The 21,024-nt window shown below is 35.3% G+C and overlaps 1 protein-coding gene across 2 annotated transcripts in view; it reads left to right on the forward strand.

Annotated features, from left to right (window-relative positions):
• Positions 1 to 21,024, forward strand: part of Apoltp (Apolipoprotein lipid transfer particle) — a 6,186,292-nt gene that overhangs the window by 5,092,824 nt on the left and 1,072,444 nt on the right. The window lies entirely within an intron of this gene.

Genomic DNA, 21,024 nt, shown 5'->3' on the forward strand with positions numbered 1-21,024 from the left:
TCTGAATAGCCTTAAAATATATAAAACACTGAACTAATTAAAGTGGCCTTTCATGGGCTTTTTCTCGTTATTACAAAAATAAATGAGCCACTCAAATTTATTCCTTCCGCTTTAATCGCGGATGATCCGCTTTAATTCTCTGAGGAACCTGTCACTGGGAGGTTTCTTTGAACTCCGTTCGGCTTAGCTGATGTGGTTGTATTTTGTTTGTAGCTCATCATTCCTTTGACACTGTCCTTTGCCACACATCCAACTTACTTGCCACCTTTGTCACGCTCGGACTACATAACCGAGCTCAATAATACCTTTCGGAATCACAGAGGTCGCCTATTTTACAGTATTATCGTCTGCTTTGTTCATTGTACACTGCCATTTTATTTCTTCTCTCGTAGTACAGAGTTTGGTCTAGCACACCGCGACCAACTGATCACTGACTATCCGTTGCTGCAATTTTCGACGATCTGTTGGTAACCAGACGTCTGGCATGTTTCCACTACATTGATAACGATACGTAGGTTTAATGCTCAACGTTATTTCAAAATTTTGTAGACCAACATCGCTTGGTGAAGGGATATAAAATTTCTCAACGAAGATCCCAATAAATGTTCCCCGCAGAAAATAGCAGCAGGCATTTCCAGATTAGTTAATGAACTAAATAAATGTACAGGAAATAAATAATTACATGGCAAGTCTTCAACATTCAGAAACATTGCTGGATGCTTATCCAAACACTATTGATAAACTGACAAAGCGCAACTCTTTAAAAATGTAATAAATTTGGAAAACACGAGCCATGGCAACAATTGCAAAGTGCCACACGGAATCTTAAAACATGCGGTGAAAATAAAAGTGTTACAAATTTGAAAGATCGAATAATGGGCGTTTGGTGCACATTACAAGCAGTCCTAAATTCATACTGGTTAACCATAGAACAAAAATTTGCATACCATTGGCTTTTCTGGAAAATGTGCTATTAAAATGAGGTGTCACATGCTATGGGTTTCATTTTTCAAATTTCACTTTAATTCAAAATTGCGGATGTCAATATGGCTGCTGTCAAGGTTATCCTTACCATACCACTTATCTCTAGGCATAATATGTATTACTGAAGCTTTTAAATAATACGCGGGTTAGAAGCGGAGGTAAGTGACACACACATAGTATGTATAAACAATTAATATACCTGTAACTTTTCCACAAATGAGTGTATCTTAAAACTAACTTCACCATTGTCTTCCTGATTAAATTCTAGCCCGAAATTATGTACCATATTACGCTATTCCTATTTAAAATCTTGACCTTAATTCAAAATGATGGATTTCAAGATGGCTGCCGTCAAGGTCATACGTACCATACGACTTCCTCCTAGGCCTTATATGTATCTACATAGTTGTTCTTTCATTAACGCTCCGTTTACAAAGGTTAGTAAGGGACTTCTGCAGTAATCTCTAATAACCACATAAGTCTTAAAAATTATTAAAAAAAACACGCACCATGGCAAAAATTTCCGTCATCACAAATAATGAATACATGCCCTCTATAAGCTAGAAAAAAATCATTGAAATCGGAGCCGAACAATTGAGTGATGTCCCTTGTTAGGACTAAAACAAATTGGGGGTCAATAATGAAGATTAGACTTCCATATCAAACATGAAGAGACTTTCTTTGTTTGAAATTTGACTTTTTTCAAGTCTATGATGGTGCATTACGAGTACAATTTTCGAAATTACTAACTAAAATCGTAAAAAAAAAAATACAAAACGATGGTTTATCACAAAATATTTTGAACCGAAAGAATCAATTAAAAATAATAAACTTGTGACTTTTCCTGAAGAGTTTACGTCTTGAATGAGGTGGAGTCTCTTGAGCGTAGTGGTTGGAGCGATTGCTTTACTTCACCTACCTTCCCGTGGGGCAGCCTTCATTCGACTTGATTCTAAATAGATTATTCAGAAGTTGCATCGGAAGATGTTCCCCAGTTTTCAAAACACCCTTCTCGATTACAATCTGCCTCACGTGTGAGGGAAGAAGCTAATGAACAAACCAAATAATAAATAAATCTAAGGCCTTATAAAAAGTTTCCCAAAATTTACATCTAGCAAAATCAATTGTTGCTATTCCAGAACTGTAAATTCACCTATATTCATGAGATACTGCTAGTTTTGATATGAGAATGATGTGCCTAAAACTATGACAGAGGCTATTAATACATTTTTTGCTTTAGTCAGATTTTGGAGTTTTACTTAACAATCAATCAATTTGGATGAGTGATTTACGAGTTTTAGAGATTTCCTTCAATTTTTCACTTCTGCTGCAGTTTGCAACGAACATCATTAAGATATCTCTTTCGATATTTCCATCAGGCAATGGCTCTGTCACTTCCAGTATATTTCAAGCAATCAACTATTTAGAGTGTCTTACTCCATTAATCAGAACTACAGTCAATATTTCACAATTCTGTGCATTTTTTCCTTAAATCTGTCGGTCCCTGAGTTTACTTTTCTAAAATGAGAATAGAATAATCATATTACAGTACTATCGTTTATCTACAATGTTAAAACACACGAATTATTATACTTAAGTTCGTGCTTCTTATCCGCCCCTTCAAGAGATTTCTGTAGAGAAAGGAGTGTAGAGCAACAGAAAGATATGAGTTTTTCAAACTTAAGGTCAGTGGTTCAAATCTACTCAGATTTTTTTCAAAACTTTTTTACTTAAATATTATTTAGAATAACGGATTCATGCTAATTTGTGTTTTAATTACCATTTTGGACTTTAAAATGTGTTCCATAAAATGACTGATTAATTTTCCCGAAAAGTTAAGTATGAAGTCCAACGTCCTTCTGCATCAGTTGCTGCTTGAAGCCGTCGTGGCATGTTTTCTATAAGCTTTATGATGTAATTATAGCTTTCTGCCAACTCTTCCCAAGCCTTCATTCCATTAACGATTTCGTTTCATTTCAAATAATTTCAACCCCAATCAATTGCTGGAAACATATAATTTCGAATAAAGCAAACTACTCTAAAAATTCTGAGTACTATTTTATACATATATATATATATATATATATATATATATATATATATATATATATATATATATATATATATATATATATATATAAAAAAAAGTTCTCCCGAACAATATTTCTAAATCGGAAAGTAAGAACAATAAATTCATTCTCTTATTATTATAGACCCATTTCAATTGAAGCAGTTGAAATAGCTGGGAAAAATTAGAAAGCCATACCCTATATTCCAGTGTGCCGCAACCAGTATAACGCGGCACAGGGTGTGCCCAGCAAAGTGAAGAGAGTGACACAAACATTTTCCTATTATTTAGAAGAATATTTGTCAAGTTTATTTTATGTATTATTATTATCACCGATTCTTTCACGGTTCAGCTGTCTGTGTATAGTTAAGTAGACACAAATATCACTTTGAGGGAATGAGTGTAACTATTTACTTTAATAATAATGGAAGGACATATTTTCTTGTATTTTCTACCGGGAATAACTGCATCCGGTCAAGAAAACTAGAACTGACAAGAAAGGGATCCGATGTGTTGACAACATACCACCCCAAACTTGGGAGTTCCACAAATCCTGTTCTACGCCTTGGCACCCTATGGGCTGTTGCGTTCAGAGAGATAACGAGACATAACTTAAGTCCCTTGCACTTTCATGCTTTAATAAGTGTTAATACATGTTTTTAAATTACATAAATTACGTAAATGATAATTTCTTTTTCTGTTTTATTATTATTATTATTACTATTAATAATAATAATAATAATAATAATTCTTCCTATTATGTATTTCTTAACACGTTGACTATCATTTGTATGGAATTCTATATACACAGCTCTCCCTGCAGCGCCGCATGTATAATTTTTTATACACAAACAATATATTCCAAGTCTGTTGTGTTCGCTCTATAGGTGTGTATGTAACTAGATACATATGGCGTAGAAATCAAAATTTAATGTCCACGCCACGTATATGCAAAACCATAAACAAAGACATTTATGAGCTAAAACAAAGGCGAAACCAAAGAATTACTGGCGGATTGTTGTCCATGGTGGACAGGTGATAACAGTGAACAGTTTTAAATTTCAACAAATAGAGTTTTAATTAAGCGCAAATTTAACTTACAGTGTACAGTAGGGAAGGCTTCGGAGTTCTCTAGGATTGTTACAATATAGAATCCCGTGAAATGCACTGCAAACCTGTCCGCAAGCCCCACCGATGTTCAACAGATATTGTGTTCTGATCTTCATGTCAATGCAGAGCTGTATACGCACTTCAATACTCGCCCTCAAACGAAGGTGCTGACTCTCCATGATTTGCAGTATGAAATTCTCTTTCACCCAGTGTATTCTCCTTACATATCTCCAGCGATTACAACATTTTTAATATCTCAATCACTTCTTAGTAGGATAGCTTTACCTAGAGACCACTGATTAATCTACTATTGCATTTTTCGCTTTTTACGTTGGGAATTGGCAATCATTGGTTGGACATTTCAGTCGCATCTACCTAATATTAACAAACTTTTCTTCGAAAATTTCGTAACATTGTATTATTGGTTTGTATTATTGATTAACTTCGTTAGATTATTTAAACACCTTTTTCATTGCACCGACGTGTCATCTATACCTTAGCGTAGGATGAAAATACACTATCTCCCACCGGGAATCAAATCCTAATCCAAAGCATTTGAACTATTTGACCACAACAAGGCACATTTAGAAGGATGTTACGATTGTGTTACGACGATTGTGATTATGTGCAAAATTTAAAAACTTATTTCAGAAAGGGCACGGAACAAACGCACTGAACTATTTCGCTGAAATTTCTGAAACTGATTCCTGTTATTCTGCAGCTATTACTGAAACATTTATTTCGGACATGGAATAAAATAATGAATTTTGGAAAAGGTTTTTCGAAGAAACTCTAAGCCCAAAAGTAAAGTACCCATTGGTCATATTTACGATAGAAATAACTTCTCCATATTTTAGAATTATTAAGGAAATAATTGTATGCGAACTATTAGCAAATAGCGTCTGAGTAATTTCTGAGAAAATTGTCAAAAATGTCACCCCAAAAATAAACTATCCCTTGTGATATTTTTAGGAAAAACAAATTATGATATGTTCTTAGTCATTTAATAAAACATTTATTTATGAAATACGAAAAAAATCGCCTTAGTCGTTATTGAGAAAATAACACGATAGAACTTACTCTAAAAAGTAATATCCCACTTCTAAATTTTCAGAATTATGGAATTATACCATTTCGTTAGGTTATTTGTATAACATTTATTTACGAAATATGGACAACAAAACATCTTCTAAGTTGTTTCTGCGAATATCAAAAGGAAAAACTTACCCCAAAGGTAAACTACTCTTTCTGTAATTTTGATGATAAATGATTCATGCTATATTGTAATTTGTAAATCATTTATGAAATTTCGACCAAGTAGCTCGAGTAACTTTTAAGCAAATCGTCTTGAAAAATTTCACCCTCAAAGGAAACTACCACTTTTTAATTTTTCTTTTCGGGACAAGCGAGTTATATCATATTGTAAGGTTACTACTGAAATGTTTATTACTGAGACTAAAACAGATTCGTCTAACTTATTACTGAGAAAAGTGTCAGAAAAATTCACCCCTTTAAAAACACTCGTTTTGGATGTTTTCGGGACAAACGAGTAATGCAGTACGTTAGGTTATTAATGAAACATTTCTTTACAAAATATGAACAAATTTGTTTGAGGCGTTAATGGGAAAATCGTCGGGTAAAAGATCACCCAGAGAGTAAACTATTTCTTCTGAATGCTTATATGACTAACGAGTTATGCCATATTGTTAGGTTATTAATGATGCGTTTACTTATAAAACGTGATTCAGAAAATTGTTCGAAAATAATTCATCTCATACATTAAATTAATCTTATGTATTATTTCTTTCAGAGCAATGGTTCATGCTAAGATGGAAGGTTGTTAATGAAATATTTGCCTATAAAAATAAAAAAAAACTCGTTACAGCTGTTTTTTCTAGAAAATTTAGTTATTTTAAATTCTCATCCTTCAGTAAACTACACTTATTTTTAGATATCGGAGGAAAATTCGAAACGATAGAATGTGATAAAAACCTCGTGTCTAGAATTTGGTCCACATACGTTGAACAGTATGGCCTCTATATCTAAAAGTGTGACAAACCAGCAGACGAACAGATGGACAAATATCGAAAATTATTTTTTCGGTATGTAGTTGCCATGAAGCTTGAATTCATTGCAAGCTCGAATACTATTTCTATCACTATCACCACACTTTCTTCTTTCGTCGCTCGAATGTGAAAACGAATAGGCCTACACCCACACGTGATAATTTGTAATCCCAATTATTTAATGAGTTACTTCTAATGTGTTGTCATGCTAGAAAAAAAACTTATGCCTGTTTATTATATCATTTAACGTCAGTTTTTCACGCTGCTGTATTATTAATAATAATTTTATGATTATCCTTCATATCCATGTTATCTTTTGGAACCATTCGCGTTCCTCGCATCTAGACCTGTATAGTTTAATTTTGTTCGAAGAAAGTATTCTTTAGTCCTTACACAGAATTACGATTGTATTTCTTGCACTTGTGGATATGAAGAAAAAAGAAAGACAATACTCTGAAAAAGACGCGCATACAAAAACAATAATTTGACATCAGCTTTTTATTTCTTTCTATTTTTCACGACCAGCTTTTCTTCTTCATTGGCACTAATATGGCATGTATTGGTACTCAGATTGAAAAAGGTGCAGCTCGCGTATGTTTTTATCTGTTCCTGATTCTCACAAACTCGAAGTGAGTCCAAGGTCGTTTGCTCTGCAAAAACGGCGAACTGGTGAGTAAGCATACAAAACAATATGCTGAAAAAAAATCACTGTTACCAATAATACTCTAATCTTGAACAAATACGTCATTAGGGAAAATTTCAATGTTATTTCTTTATTATCTTGTTTCGTTTTTTTAACATGAAAATTATACAATTCCTATAATGTTTTGTAAAAAAAACGATAGGATAGGTTGCGATGGAATTCGATCTGGCATCAAAGCAGTATAGAAACTACTTAGTTCACTTAGCCCACATAACCACGAAAACTAATTTTTGGTGGTTTTCTTTTCCTTCATCATAAATGCTGAAATAAATGCTCATAGTCATCGTGCTTGTCACTTCCAACTTCAATACAAGAGTTTTCGTGTTTGTTTCTATATTTTCGTTCGACATATTGGTTACAGAAGCTAATTTATATTTTGCAGACAATCGGGGCACTAGGTTTAAGCTAATAAATGCAATATTTTACTCAATTTTCATCTTAGTTCCTTGATCAAACTTTATTACGAATTTCTGAAATTGTTTCCTCAATTGTGCTCTCCTGCTGCAAAAATCCCTCGAAAATATGATTGCCAATATATGCAAAACCGAGCATATTTTTGCTTATATTTTTACTATTTTGTTGTATATTTTTTTAAAAAAATCTCCTTAAATGGGTTGCTTTTGTTATTTCCAGCTACTAAATAGTTTCTATATACTTAAGGAAAATTGAATAAATGCGAAAAATCGTGACTTACAGTATACGCATTTTCTTTTTGAGCATGAGGGTACCTTTCTCGCTCGCAGTTCGCTACAAGCTTCTATAGAGTTCTGATGTCTAAGCGTTACTGTTACGTTTCTTTTCCGTTAGTGAAGTCCGAGGGATCACGCGCCACTAATTGAGTTACTATTTTGTCCGAGGGCAGTTTTCATGAGTTCAGTTGATTTTGAGTTTTAACGTCCCATTCAGCAGCGAGGCTATATGAGACTTGATCTATTGATCAATGTAGAATCCGAACCACATGAGCTTCCAACGGTTATCGAAACGTTTCTTCCACGCCAAAGGCGCGTATGCTAACCGCTTATCCACGAAAGAGCTCGGCATTGTTTATATTTTATACATTTTGAAAACATTTTATTCATATCTTTCTCGTACAATACGGTTGACAAACCTCACCCGCCTACTGTGAATGTGTATGATTCTGAATTTACAGAAAAAAAGTTAATTACATGTTAGATAATGTTTCAGAAAATGAAAGTCATGCAGTAAGAAGTAAGGTATACTATTAAGGTAAGAAGTACCTCTGTAAATTTCGCGAAACTAATATATACTTCAAAAACTTCATAAATCTGTAAATGTCTTGCCATCCACTGACAATAATTTTGAAGAATTCATTTACTATAATTTGCATATCAGGGTCAGTGTAGCCATTTACAAAACTATACTTATTTACATTAAATAATTAAAGTAGACTTGTTTGGGCTGGTTATATCTATGCGCATCGCTAAATTTCTTTATTATATCTGTGATGCCTTATATCATGTAGCTATAATGCATAATTAAAACAACATGTCTTTCAAAAGTAATTGTCTTCTTTTTTATATTTAATAATAAGGGGTCCCACGGACATCACGTCAGTAACTATGCACTAAAAATTCACTACACCAGTTGAGGGTTAAAGTCAAATTGAGCAATGAATTATTGTGAAGGTGTCTACCAAATCTTCCATCCCATTAAGTCCTCGGAAAAGGCGCCATTTCCAGTTGACAATGAGAAACAACTCACGTGGTATTCACATTCAGGTAGTTGTTTTCAAGTCCTTAAACACTTCTAGAGATGTAGCATAATGGTCATCACTAGGGTAACTAACTCTCATGTCCTTCACACCCATCTGACATACTGTCACTAGCAGTTTTGATTTTTCGTGATCAATGATTTGGAGGGGTAGGTGCCCAACCAACCGTTCTTTCCGGGAAAATACGAAACCCGTGTTCCCTAATTTTATGTCTGCAATATCTGCGCACTATTTCACTCACTTCGATTCACTCCTTTTTGCCTTTCGGGCATCAACATTCAAAATTTTGGGTGGGAGCATTTGCCCCCTAAAACCGTTTTTCAGAAGAACATAAAAAATCGTATTCGTTTATTATTCGCGTACTGTCCATACACAAAATTATGTTGCAATTCTTCATGTCCTTTACACACATCCGACATACTGTTACCAGCACAGTTGATATGTCATGTTCAATGGTTTTGAGGGGTCCGTGGCCCACCCAGGTGTTTTTTCCAGGAAAATACGAAACCCGTATTCCCTCATTTATATCTACAATATCTTTGCACAATTTCATTTATTTCGGTTAATTTCTTATCGCCTCTCGGGCGTTAACTTTCAGAACCTTGGGTGGGTTCTTTTGCCCCCTTGAAAACAATTTTCCTAAGAAAATAAAAAAAAACGTTCTCGTTAATTGCTTTTGCGTATTGTCCATACGTAAAGTTATGTTACGATTCTTCATGTCCTTTACACACATCTGACATACTATTACTAGCAATTTTGATATTTCGTGATTAAAAGTTTGGAGGGGTCCGTGCCCCACCCAGCTTTTTTTTAGGAAACCCGTAGTCCCTCATTCTACGTCTGCAATATGTGTGCAGAATTTCATTTACTTCGGTGCAGTTGTTCTTGCCTTTCGGGTGTCAACTTCAAACTTTTGTGTTTAGCTTTAATATTAAACCTTTACATTATGTAAGCTTTTTTTTCTTTTTGTGAGATTCTTTTTAGGGAGGAAGAGATAAATACTTTCCTCTGATATCTGTTTCTTGCAATTCATCTTGTTTGAACTGCTTAAGTAAGATAATTTTGTAACTTTTTATGTCATTTAACGCAGTCACGGTAATAAAATTGTCGTTCTTAACAAGTTGTTCTATTCTCTTATTTGCAGTTTGCCACACTGATATATTTGTTACAAAGTTAAGATTTGGTCCAACCCCTTTCGAATTCGCAACCAACCCAACCGACGAGCTTTTTGGGTTGATTTGAAACACCCGCTATATTTCTATCCTATTTCTGATTAGCTTCTGTTTGCCAATCAATCTCCAGTGTTCCCCAAACAAACCGAAAGTGAACTAAATTCACTTAATCGCCTTTCCCCTATGCTTTCTTCTTGTTTAGTACTCATTATATATTTATATTGTAGTTGATAGTGACTGCCAATATTGATTGAAATATCTGCCTAAAATGATAGTAGAGGAATTCCCTCTTTAGTACAGAAGTTCCCTCGTTGCATCCTACCGCCATTTTAGGCGAGATGGGATTAGTTGAGATGGGAATTCCCATCTCGTCTAATATGGTGGACATTCTTATCTTGGAGATATAAGTGGCTGATAATTCGTTAGACTAGGTGGGATTAGGCGAGATGGGACGGAATCATGTGAAAAGTAGGGGGACTTTAAGTAGCGGTATGTACAGCCGTCCCCCATGATTATCTTTGCCCATTGTAATTGCTTAGAAAGTGGAGAAAAGCCGTACACAGTTTTTTGGAGTTGAGGGAACAGGATACCCCTGCTGCTAAGTATTAATTGCTGTGAGGACTAACAAAAATATTATATAATAATAATAATAATAATAATAATAATAATAATAATAATAATAATAATAATAAAGAATCTAAATGATAAAGATATTTTTCAACTTTCTATTACAATTCCTGTGGGCATCCGTAAATTTGGATATATTGTTTTTATAAGGAATAAAGAGGCATTAAACAACAATATGATTTGTATAAAAGAAAACCGGTGTTATCAGTTGTTTTACAAAGAAGTAAGTAACTGACAACTGACCTTGGTCTGTTTTTTTTAAACACAATGTTACGAGGCACAAAATCCACCCCTGCAAGCGCTTTCTTTCTTTCTTTTACATCAGGTCAGTTTCAGTACTAAAATTAAGACTTTCATTCTGTCAATTTACGTGTATCTATCGGCCCATCACACAGGTTCTTTGCAACGCTGAATTTTACAGGAAAGGTTTTGTTCCTCGGGTAGGAAGCAAAGTCCATTCATCGTATCTTGTAATCCCTTTCCCTCTTTTGCCCACTGTGTGAAACTTAACTTGTATACTGTAGTGAGTTACAGAACAGAGGATGCTATTTTAAAAAAATACATTATCAAATTAGATTGACTTATTATCACAATATATTCAAGATAAAAAGTATTTAGTTAGAAGTCGTCGTAATTATTTGTCTGCACTGAAATTCCCATAATGTGCTTTCTTCTTTACTAATATGAGCTCCGAGCTTCTTCGTGGCTAAGTGGTTAGCGTACGCGCCTTTGGCGTGAGAGACGCGGGTTCGATTCCGGCGAGAGCTCATGCGGTTCGGATTTCATGATTAATCTGTAGGTTCCGCCTCATATATAATCGCTGCTGAAAGGGACCATAAAATCAACTCAACTCATATTGAGCACAACAGGAGATATAAGTCGGAGGGGAATTTTGTCCCTGAAAAAACCTTCCAAAATAATGAACGGTACGAAATATGTCTGTAATGCAACATGTCAATCATTTCTAACTCTATGCTCTGTTACCTAGTTTGCTTTTCATGTTTTCAGTAAACTAGACAGACAAAAGGAAGAATAGAGGTTTTCTCCCAGAAAATTTTGTTTGAGGGTGGGGGGTCACACAGACCCATATCCACGGGGAGTCTAAAGCCCCGGAATTACCCTAACGTTTTACATGAGAAGGAAATATGAGCATTAAAGTAGTCAGCCATTAGGATTTTTTTGTTAGAATGATACAGATTCGACTCCTGGAGTAAGTTTAACTTTCAGTCCTGTGTCATTTGCAGGTTTCGTCTCATACAGATTCGCAGAAAAAAATTCTAAATATGTGGTATGAGTAGTATGCGAACTAAAGTTCTTTTAGCAAAAGAGATATACATTTCTTGCTTTGGAGTCTGCCCTGTAACCCATGTTTTCTGGAGGCGAGATAGTATGGTCGGGAACGACCTATCAGATTCAAGCTCCGAACCCACATTAAATATACCTTCCTTTATAACCTTGGTGTTGTATAACGACGAAAAACAAAAATATACTAATAGCTCCAGTAATAGATATTATAGGAAAAATAAAAAAGGTGGTTTTGAAATAGAGAAAGGACAGTACTCGAGCTTTGTTAATATCACCAGCATATATTACCCGCTATACTACATATATTACCCGCTGTTCTACGAAGGGAAACGTAAAACACTACACTTATATATACACCATGCATAGGCAGTTACGTAGTAATAGATGAATGCAATTAACCCCAGATAACATCGATTATCTAAATATATACTGGTTTCAAACAATTAGACACATAACAAACATTCACAACACCATTATAACCTACCATATGTAAATTACACTTCACAAGTGGTAGAATGGAAACCGTAGACTGACCGTGGAATGAAAACCGTAGAAAATAGAGTGATTTTTTTTTAAAATTACAATTATGAGCACAGGTTAGTAAAGGAAACAATGATGGTCAATGAAAAGAAGATGATCCGAGGTCGGATTTCGAGAAATAACTAAATAATGAGATGAAATCATAATTTTATGAAAGGAATAGTTATGATGCGCTAGACACAACATGGCCGACCGCTTCGTCTCGTCGTGTGAAAATGTCTCGTTTTAGAGAGGCGAGAAAAAGCCTGTGTTTTGTCTTATGCAGTGGCGGATCTAGCTTGGTCGCGCAGGGCATAGGTCCCCACTTTCAGATTGACGAAAATAATTTAGCTATTATTTATATAGTTTTGAAAATTTATAGTAAGTTCATGATATACTTATCATAGTCTAAATTCAGGCAGCCTCCCAGTTTTTACCTTCTAGATCCGCCACTGGTTTCGTGGCTATTGCGGTGTCATCTCGTGTTTCCGAAACGAGACAAATTGTTATCTTTTCTCCTTTCGTCTAATTTTCTTTCGTAAATCTCATAATAGTAGAAGTAAAATTGGAAGCCATGCGGCTTCGAAATGTAACGAAGTTTACAAGTTAGAATTGATAATCGAACAAGAGAGCCAATTTGATGCTATATTGATTAGCTGTATTACTCACAAATCCAGCACTTCACCCCTACATTATCTTCTCATGCAACGTAATAAGCTAAATATTGCTAAGTTAAGCCCTGATGTTTGGAACGAACCGGTAATGTTCCTGTAATGATATTTCCACCAAAGTGCATGACGAAGTTAATTTATATGATGATCTGGAGACAATTTAGTGCCCATTAATAAACTAAATAACATACAATGGAGTAAAATTACAGAAATGATATCGTATTATACAGTAATTTCGCCGTGCAAGTTCAATAGTATAATAATAATAATAATAATAGTAATAGTGATAATAATAATTTTTCAGTGGTCATGCGCTGAAAGTGAGAATTACATCAATCACATGTGTAGTCAAGGTAAGGACAAAAGCCTAAACTGAATATGACATTGAAGCGGGTCACAAGGTGGGAATAAGAATAGTGCATGGTGTAAATAAAGAACGACACCGAAAGAGAAATCCAGAAACAGCAAGTAAACGGAGAAAAAAATTAGAAATTGTTGAAGTGAAACCATAAAATACAAATACGAATAGGGATGAGCACGAGTCGATCCAAAATTCAACTCGACTCGAGTTCAATTCGAGTCGAGTCAAAGGTAATTTTCTTGAGTTGAGTTCCGAGCCAAGTCGCTGTTTTCGAGGTCGAGTTTCGGGTTGAGTCGAGTTTGATAATAACTCGCTCGCTCGTTCAGCTCGTTTTAACTCGTTTTGAAATAATGGCCTGATTAGACTGGAAAGCGAAAGCCATGAGAAATGTAATGTGGATACTTTTAGTGTTGCTCACGACAGGCGTGCGTCTCGTCTCGTAATTTTAGTGCATCTCGTGGGTAATTTAATGTATCTCGTCTCGTCTAGATAACGAGGGGACAAGATATTTTTTATTATTGCGAGACAGCCTCAAATGTCGTAATCACCAATATAAGTATATACTGTAGTTCTTAAAATCAAGGCTGAGACCTGCACGGTCGAATTCTTGAGCCGAAGCAGAAGACCAACCCGGGTATTGATATCAACCAGCTCGGCTCGTATCAACTGAGCGAACAACTCGAGTCGGCTCTGTTGGTATGAACCGTCGGCTCGGCCCAATTGAGCCGATGATCTGAGTCGGCTCAGTTGGAACTAGCCATCGACTTGGCTCAATTGAGCCAATGGCTCGAGCTTTCTCAGTTGGGATGGGTCACCTACTCGGCTCATGTGAACCAGTTCGAGCGCGCTAAGTTGAAACTAGTCTATCGGCACTGTTCGACTCAGCTCAACTAAGCCGAAGGCTCAAATCGGCTCGATTGGGTGACATGTTAGCTCGGCTCACTTCTCGGTACGGTTCGGTAGTGAATGAGCTGTAAGCCGAGCCGCTCGGGCCGTTGAGAAGCCTAAACCCGGTCCCAGCTGTTTTGATCATGTTTGGCTGAAACCTACAACTTTTGATAATTTTTGGCTCGAGCCCGAATACTTGCCCCTTCGAACTCAAACCCAGAACGTGACCGATGTCCGTGCCTCCTCAAGACTTCTCGACGACCGAGATCGACGGTCAATTAGCTTTTACTATTCAGATACAAACCGCATATATTTTAAAGATTATAGACGGTGTTGATATAATAATAATAATAATAATAATAATAATAATAATAATAATAATAATAATAATAATAATAATAGTGGTTTAAGTTTTAAACTTGCCCTAAAATTTGGCTAAACTTACTAAAAGTAGAGATTTTGGGGGAAAGGGTTCCGTACCATAAAGACACACCTCTGCAACTACCAAAATCTTAAACTAGAGCGTTCCAGTGAAGTTTCATATACAAAGTATTCTACTGTATGTTTTAAGGAAAATAACTGTAATAAAAATAACTGAATATCACGCAACAGTAAGGCATATAATAAACTAATTTTTAGGATATGCAAAGGTAATTATAAAAGCTTTGCTTAAAAAAAAACAGACCATAATTCAATGAGCTGTAAAATACAAAGTAACAAAAAGCCTATGAGATTCAGTCTACAGAGCAATTGTTATTTAAAGAACGGACACACACTATTTCGAGAATCGAGACAAGATGGGAAATGTTCACGATACTTTTCGTCTCGTCTCGATTCTCATCTCCAAAGCGAGACGAAAGGTTTGAGTTAGCCTTGTCCCGTCTCGAATGTAAAATGTTAATTATAATGTTATTTTGTTTGTTTTAAAAACGAGGTGAGAAATATTTCTTCTCGTAAGCAACATTAAACCAAACCGAAATATTATTTCCAAGTGTCACGTTTCTGCTTTTAATAGTATGACCGGAGCGATAATTAGCTCCTACCTTTTAATCTACTACGAGATAATAATTATTATTATTAGTTTATTTTTATTACTATTATTATTCCTCAACATTTGGCAGTTCAAGTATTGAAACATCCGAGTATTCAAATATCTGAATATAATAAAAAGCATGTCATCGCCGATCAATCGCCATCAAAAATCCTAAAGTAAAAAAAAAGTGTGCGACGTGGATTCGCACAACCACCTTGACCACTGAACCGCGATCGCTATGCGGTAAACGATTCGTGTTTAGGCAGGTTACGTTAAATTTCTTTGTCTCCGCTTGCAAAGTTGTGTGCTATATTTCTTCGATTCGAAACGTCTTTCGTATTTCTTTTGTGAATAATCTTCGCCAAACTTTATATTAATAACTTGAGTTGCTCTTAAACCTTTGGTTCACAAGTTTGTTTTTTCTCCACACGAAACTACAGATACAGAGATTTAATTCTCATATATTACATTTGTTTCAAAGCAGTAGCCATTACCTGATCAAAGATTTATGTCCGCCACGTTACAGATTAACCAATAGAAATTCATTTAACGGAAGCGGAAGTTTCACTTTCCGAATTTCGGAAAATTATGGAATTCGGGAAAAAAATCGTATTCGGGAAAAATTCCGGAACTCAGAAAGAATCCGGGATTTAGAAAATTCCCAAATTCAGAAAAATCCAGGAATTCGGGAAAAAATCGGATTTTTCTGAATTTCGTAATGTTTAAGAAATCAAAAATTCCTAAATTTCGGATTTTTCCAAATTCAGGAATTTTTCCAAAATCGTTTTTTTTTTTCGAATTCCGGAATTTGTCCAGTTTTACTTTCGCGAGTCCGGAAAGTAAAAATTCCGGAATTGGCGATCGCTAGCTTACACACAACCTTTCAGAACACTAAACTAATAGCTCTCTACAAGCAAACAAGTATTGCAAAGCATTTTGTATCCTGCAACACGTCATGTTTTAAAATCTGACAGCAGTTTCAGTATCTAACAAGAAATTGAATATATCTTGCTACTGGAAGTTGAGGTATGAAGAATTGTTATGTGTCTTATCTTTTTGTGTCTTATAAAACCCTGCAAAGCACTGAATGACTAAACGGCTTTCGTTAAATCCAAGTTGTAGTACTCACAGTTACATCCATTTGTGTCTATATGATTGGGTTAGTAAAGCTTTCTATATGATAGGGTTAGTAAGACTTTCTCTGCTCTCCCGTAAAGTTGTGATACGATCTACTAGAGGATACAGAACAAATTATCAATTTAATCAAGTTGTTGTATTACTACACATCTGCTTCCGCCTCTGTCAACTCTGGTCGATCTCGTTGACGCGACATGCTTGGTTTCTATACCCGTTTCTTCGTTTACTGAACTAAAAAGTAACTATTCTGAATCATATTACTGCGCATGCCTCGTAGATAAATATTTCTGATGGCAATAGTTGCCGTTTTGTGCAAGGAATGTTCTGTTTCTTATTTCCAGCATGACCCTTTTATTACATTATATGAAGAGCATATAGTTCTAAATACCTCATTTATTACATAGAATGTAGGTTTAACTCTTCCAGCAATCCCTAACGACACAGAGGGTGAGTGGTATCCTCCCCGCTGGTCTAGTGGCTAGCACGTGCGCCTTCGCTGTACGGTGTCCTGGGCTCAATTCATGACGGGAGAGCCTTTATGATTTTTACCTGTCCTCGGTGTTTCTGCATTCGTGCCCTGTCGTTATAAGTTTTTAGAAAAAGCAAGTTAAACGAGTGAACCAAGTAAAATTAGCAATAAGTAAGTTACTGAAACACGTTCGATGAGCCAGTTAAAAAAACAAAAAGTGGACAAAGCACTGGCTTTTTGCGCCGTTCATGCGAGTTAGAATCTATCTTGGTTTGATTTTTTGTCCATTTGAGAGAAAGTATTGTTTCTTTTCGCTACAGGTGGTCATTCTTTTCGTATTTTTCGCCGTCCTTTACAGTTAAAGTAAGTGGCTATTCTTATTCTTTCTACGAATGATGGATCTCTTTGGTTCATGTCAAACGTGCACACGTAATGAAAACACGCTGTTAATAATAATAATAATAATAATAATAATAATAATAATAATAATAATAATAATAATATGAAGTATTACTAGCTAATTCGTGTCTGTATTTCGCACAATATAATTTTATATTATCATGTGGAAATAGTAAGGCTGCCTGGCGCCCCTCAAATTTTTTTTCGATGCGCCTTATGGGTCCACAGTGTCCAACGTTGGTCCCATCCCACTATCACCTCCTGTACTCTCGATATAAGTCATCAACATTTTGCCTAAACAGGGCTCGTCCGTGGCTCCATGACTCCCCATGACAATGACTCTTCGTTCTTTTTGCATTGAAATTGCATATTTTTCTGAGTACTATGAGTGCATACTGTCCAACGTTGCTCCCATCACTCCACCATTTACCGTTCTCTCGATATAAATTGCTAATATTTGTTTGTAAGGGAGATATGGCGTTACAATCATTACGTTTGAAGAAGAATTGAAGATGTTGCCTTGCCACAAACAACATCTATTATTATTATTATTATTATTATTATTATTATTATTATTATTATTATTATTATTATTATTATTATTATTATTATTATTATTGTTTTACTTATAACTAATGTTGCCTACCACTATTTGCAATGCAATGGGTTGCTGAAAAGCAAATCAAATAACACTCCTCGCCATTCAGGCTCTCGAACTCGAAATACATGATTTACAGTTCTCTGTGTTAGAGGATAGCACATTGATATTATTATTCTTTCAAATAACACGTTTCACATGTTACTTCACTTTCAATGTGTAACTTCATATCCTAACTAACAATCATCTTGTTCCGATAGGAAAATATCCCCCTGTAGAAGAAAATGCCTGACCGTAGCGAAAGGGCGTGAACCTTCTTTAGGTGATTAATAGGGTCCAATATTTCAATAAAAGAGGATAAGTCCCTGCACACAAATATTTCAGTAAAAGAGGAAAAGTTACTCAAACTTTGTGAATACCCATTTATGGGCGAAATTTGGTTCCCTTGGAACTTTTTAAGAGTTCGAAGGGCCGCCATTTTGAACTTTTTCATCTGATTATTCTGGTTAACGAACTTAGTCAAGATATTGCAACAATTAATGTTTGTACCAAGTTTCGTCTCAATCCGCTGAAAACTACGGTGGTTATGGCATTCACAAATAGCGTTATATATATACAGACAGATAGATAGATAGATAGACACACAAAGGGAGAGAGAAAAAGTGTTTTGTACCCTTCTCCCTTCTCGCACCTGGGCTGCGGCAGAGCTAAATCAGGCCTGTTTGCTAAACGTATTGACCAGCCTGACCTAAACACAAGCCTATTAGTAGTTAACGTAGAAACATGGTCAAGAGATTTAAAGCATATAGTGATTGTATTTTTAATAACCATGAGTATGGGTTTCGAACCCCTCCACTTCCATGTTTTTTTTTTTTTTTTTTTTTTACTTTTTGCAGCTACGTCGCAACGTTCAATTTTTATTCTTTACTAATTGCAAATGGCGTTTACATTCAAATAAGAGGTATTTTGGTGGTATTTGTTTGGATATTCTCTTTCGAAATGAAGACAAGAATGAAAGCAATACGCAAAGACAAAAAGTATTATTAGTACTAAACATTACTAATAATAATTGCTACGAAAGACTAAATACGACCCGTTTTACCATCTCTCATGAGCTGTATGTATTATTAACAAAACAATTAAAAAATGTCCTTGCCGTGGATTTGAACTGGCGTCTTTTGAACTTGTAAGCCAGCAGCTCCACCACTACACCAAGATCATGGTTTGGTGAACGTTGAATTGTCGGTGTATTTTTTTCTATTTGTGTTTTATGTTCTCACATCGACAATTTTTACTCCTTTTTCTCCGTTTAGCAACTCTTTCTGGCTTCCTCTTTCGGTGTTGTCCTTTGTTTACACTATGCACTGTTCGTATTCACAACTTGTGCCTCTCTGCAACGTCTTATTCAGATCAAACTTTTCTTCTTGCTCCTGAGTAAACATTAGATTGATTTAATTCTCATACTCTCCATGGATGGAACGCAGGAATGTCAGACTCGAAAAATAGGTGTACATTTACTTTCCTGACAGATAATACATATACACAGGGTTCTGGAATAAAAAAAAAACACATTAAGAATTATACTTTGTGCTTTATTTCTGTAAATTATGATTTATTATGATTATGAGGTTAGGAAATTTGGATATGTAAATTTTCAAAATCACAGATATAGTATCAATCTTAGGTGAAAAATTCCATTATTCTTTTACTGCTGTTTATGCTTTATGGTTGTCATAGTCATCTCCAGAATTTTGCAACAACGACTATTCAGGGCGAACCGCTTATCTTTAGACTTCATTTTAACTTTTAAATAACTGATAATTAGTTAACTTTTAAGTTAATACATTATTAATGGCATTAATATTCAAAAGAATCGTCTTCTAGGTCTCACTTTTTTTAGATGCAGAACATATATTATGGTCAGTGGCGTATTTGCTTTTTGTTTCGGGGAATAGGGCTTTGCTATCTTTAGTCCTGGAAATGTTAAAATTATGCAAAATATTTCATTTACTTTAATATAGTAAATAAAATTTCGGGTGGAGGGGCTTAAGCCCGGAAGCCCACCCCTAATATGCCACTAATTTTGTAGTTGAAACGTTTGAAGTGAATTACACAGATAGATCTATGTCAATAGATTATTGTATATTTCCTTTTATGAAAGCAGCGTCTAAATAGAAAATTAAAAAAAAAAGAATTTCTCACAATATGTGGATTATTCATATATTCATGTGTAATTTGGCAATGTATTTGGTAATTATTTTGCTTTATGCGTTGTGATAAAAAGTTCTAATTGGGTTTTGATTATTTTGTTTCATTGATTTTTTCTTCAAATATCAGTACCCATGGAAAATAATATTTAATAATTGAAGATAAGCTCAATATTAAAGCATTTTATTAGATTAAAAATTAACTTCCGGTATAACTTTGTAAGATTTATTGCTTCAACGTTTAGACCATGAATGTAGTTGTGACTGCAATTTACAGAAATTATTTAGTATTCTTATATTGGTGTTAACAATTTAACTATAATTATTATACTTTATTAAATAATGACATCGTGCGGCGGACTTGCTCTACCTGATCTGGATAAGAGAAGTTTACAATCATCATTATAAACTCCAGATTTTCTTCTCTTCTTCAGTCCTCCACTAATCCTGAGGATAAGGCACGTCTTCTAGCTACTTCATCCCCTGAAGCAGGTGCCTGGGTACAGGCTATTCCATCTCCATCCCTAGGGCTGCATCTTCCCAACGAAAGTTTTAGAATCGCTTGTGCGTTACGTTTGGGAGCAGATGTCTGCGAACAACACCGGTGCCTTGCTTGCGGAAGTTTAGTAGATAAGAAAGGCATACATGGCCTATCATGTCTCTACAGTGCTCGCAGATACTCTCGCCACTCCGATGTTAATGACGTCATCATGATAGCTCTCATCGCTTCTGGAACGCCTTCCGTGAGAGTGCCAATGGGGTGTAGTCGTTCTGACGGCAAGAGACCTGATGGAATGTCATTGGTGCCATGGAAACGAGGGAAGGCTTTAATATGGGATTTCACTTGTACCGATACTCTAGCCCCATCTAATCTTACTTCTTCCACAAAAGCTGGGATGGTCGCAACTCGTAGAGAATCTGAAAAGAGACGAAAATATAACAACCTCTTGGACAAATACCACTTCGTCACCATCG

This window comes from Thermobia domestica, chromosome 6 (assembly GCF_964235325.1).
Source record: "Thermobia domestica chromosome 6, izTheDome1.hap1.1, whole genome shotgun sequence".
Taxonomy (NCBI): Eukaryota; Metazoa; Arthropoda; class Insecta; order Zygentoma; family Lepismatidae; genus Thermobia; species Thermobia domestica.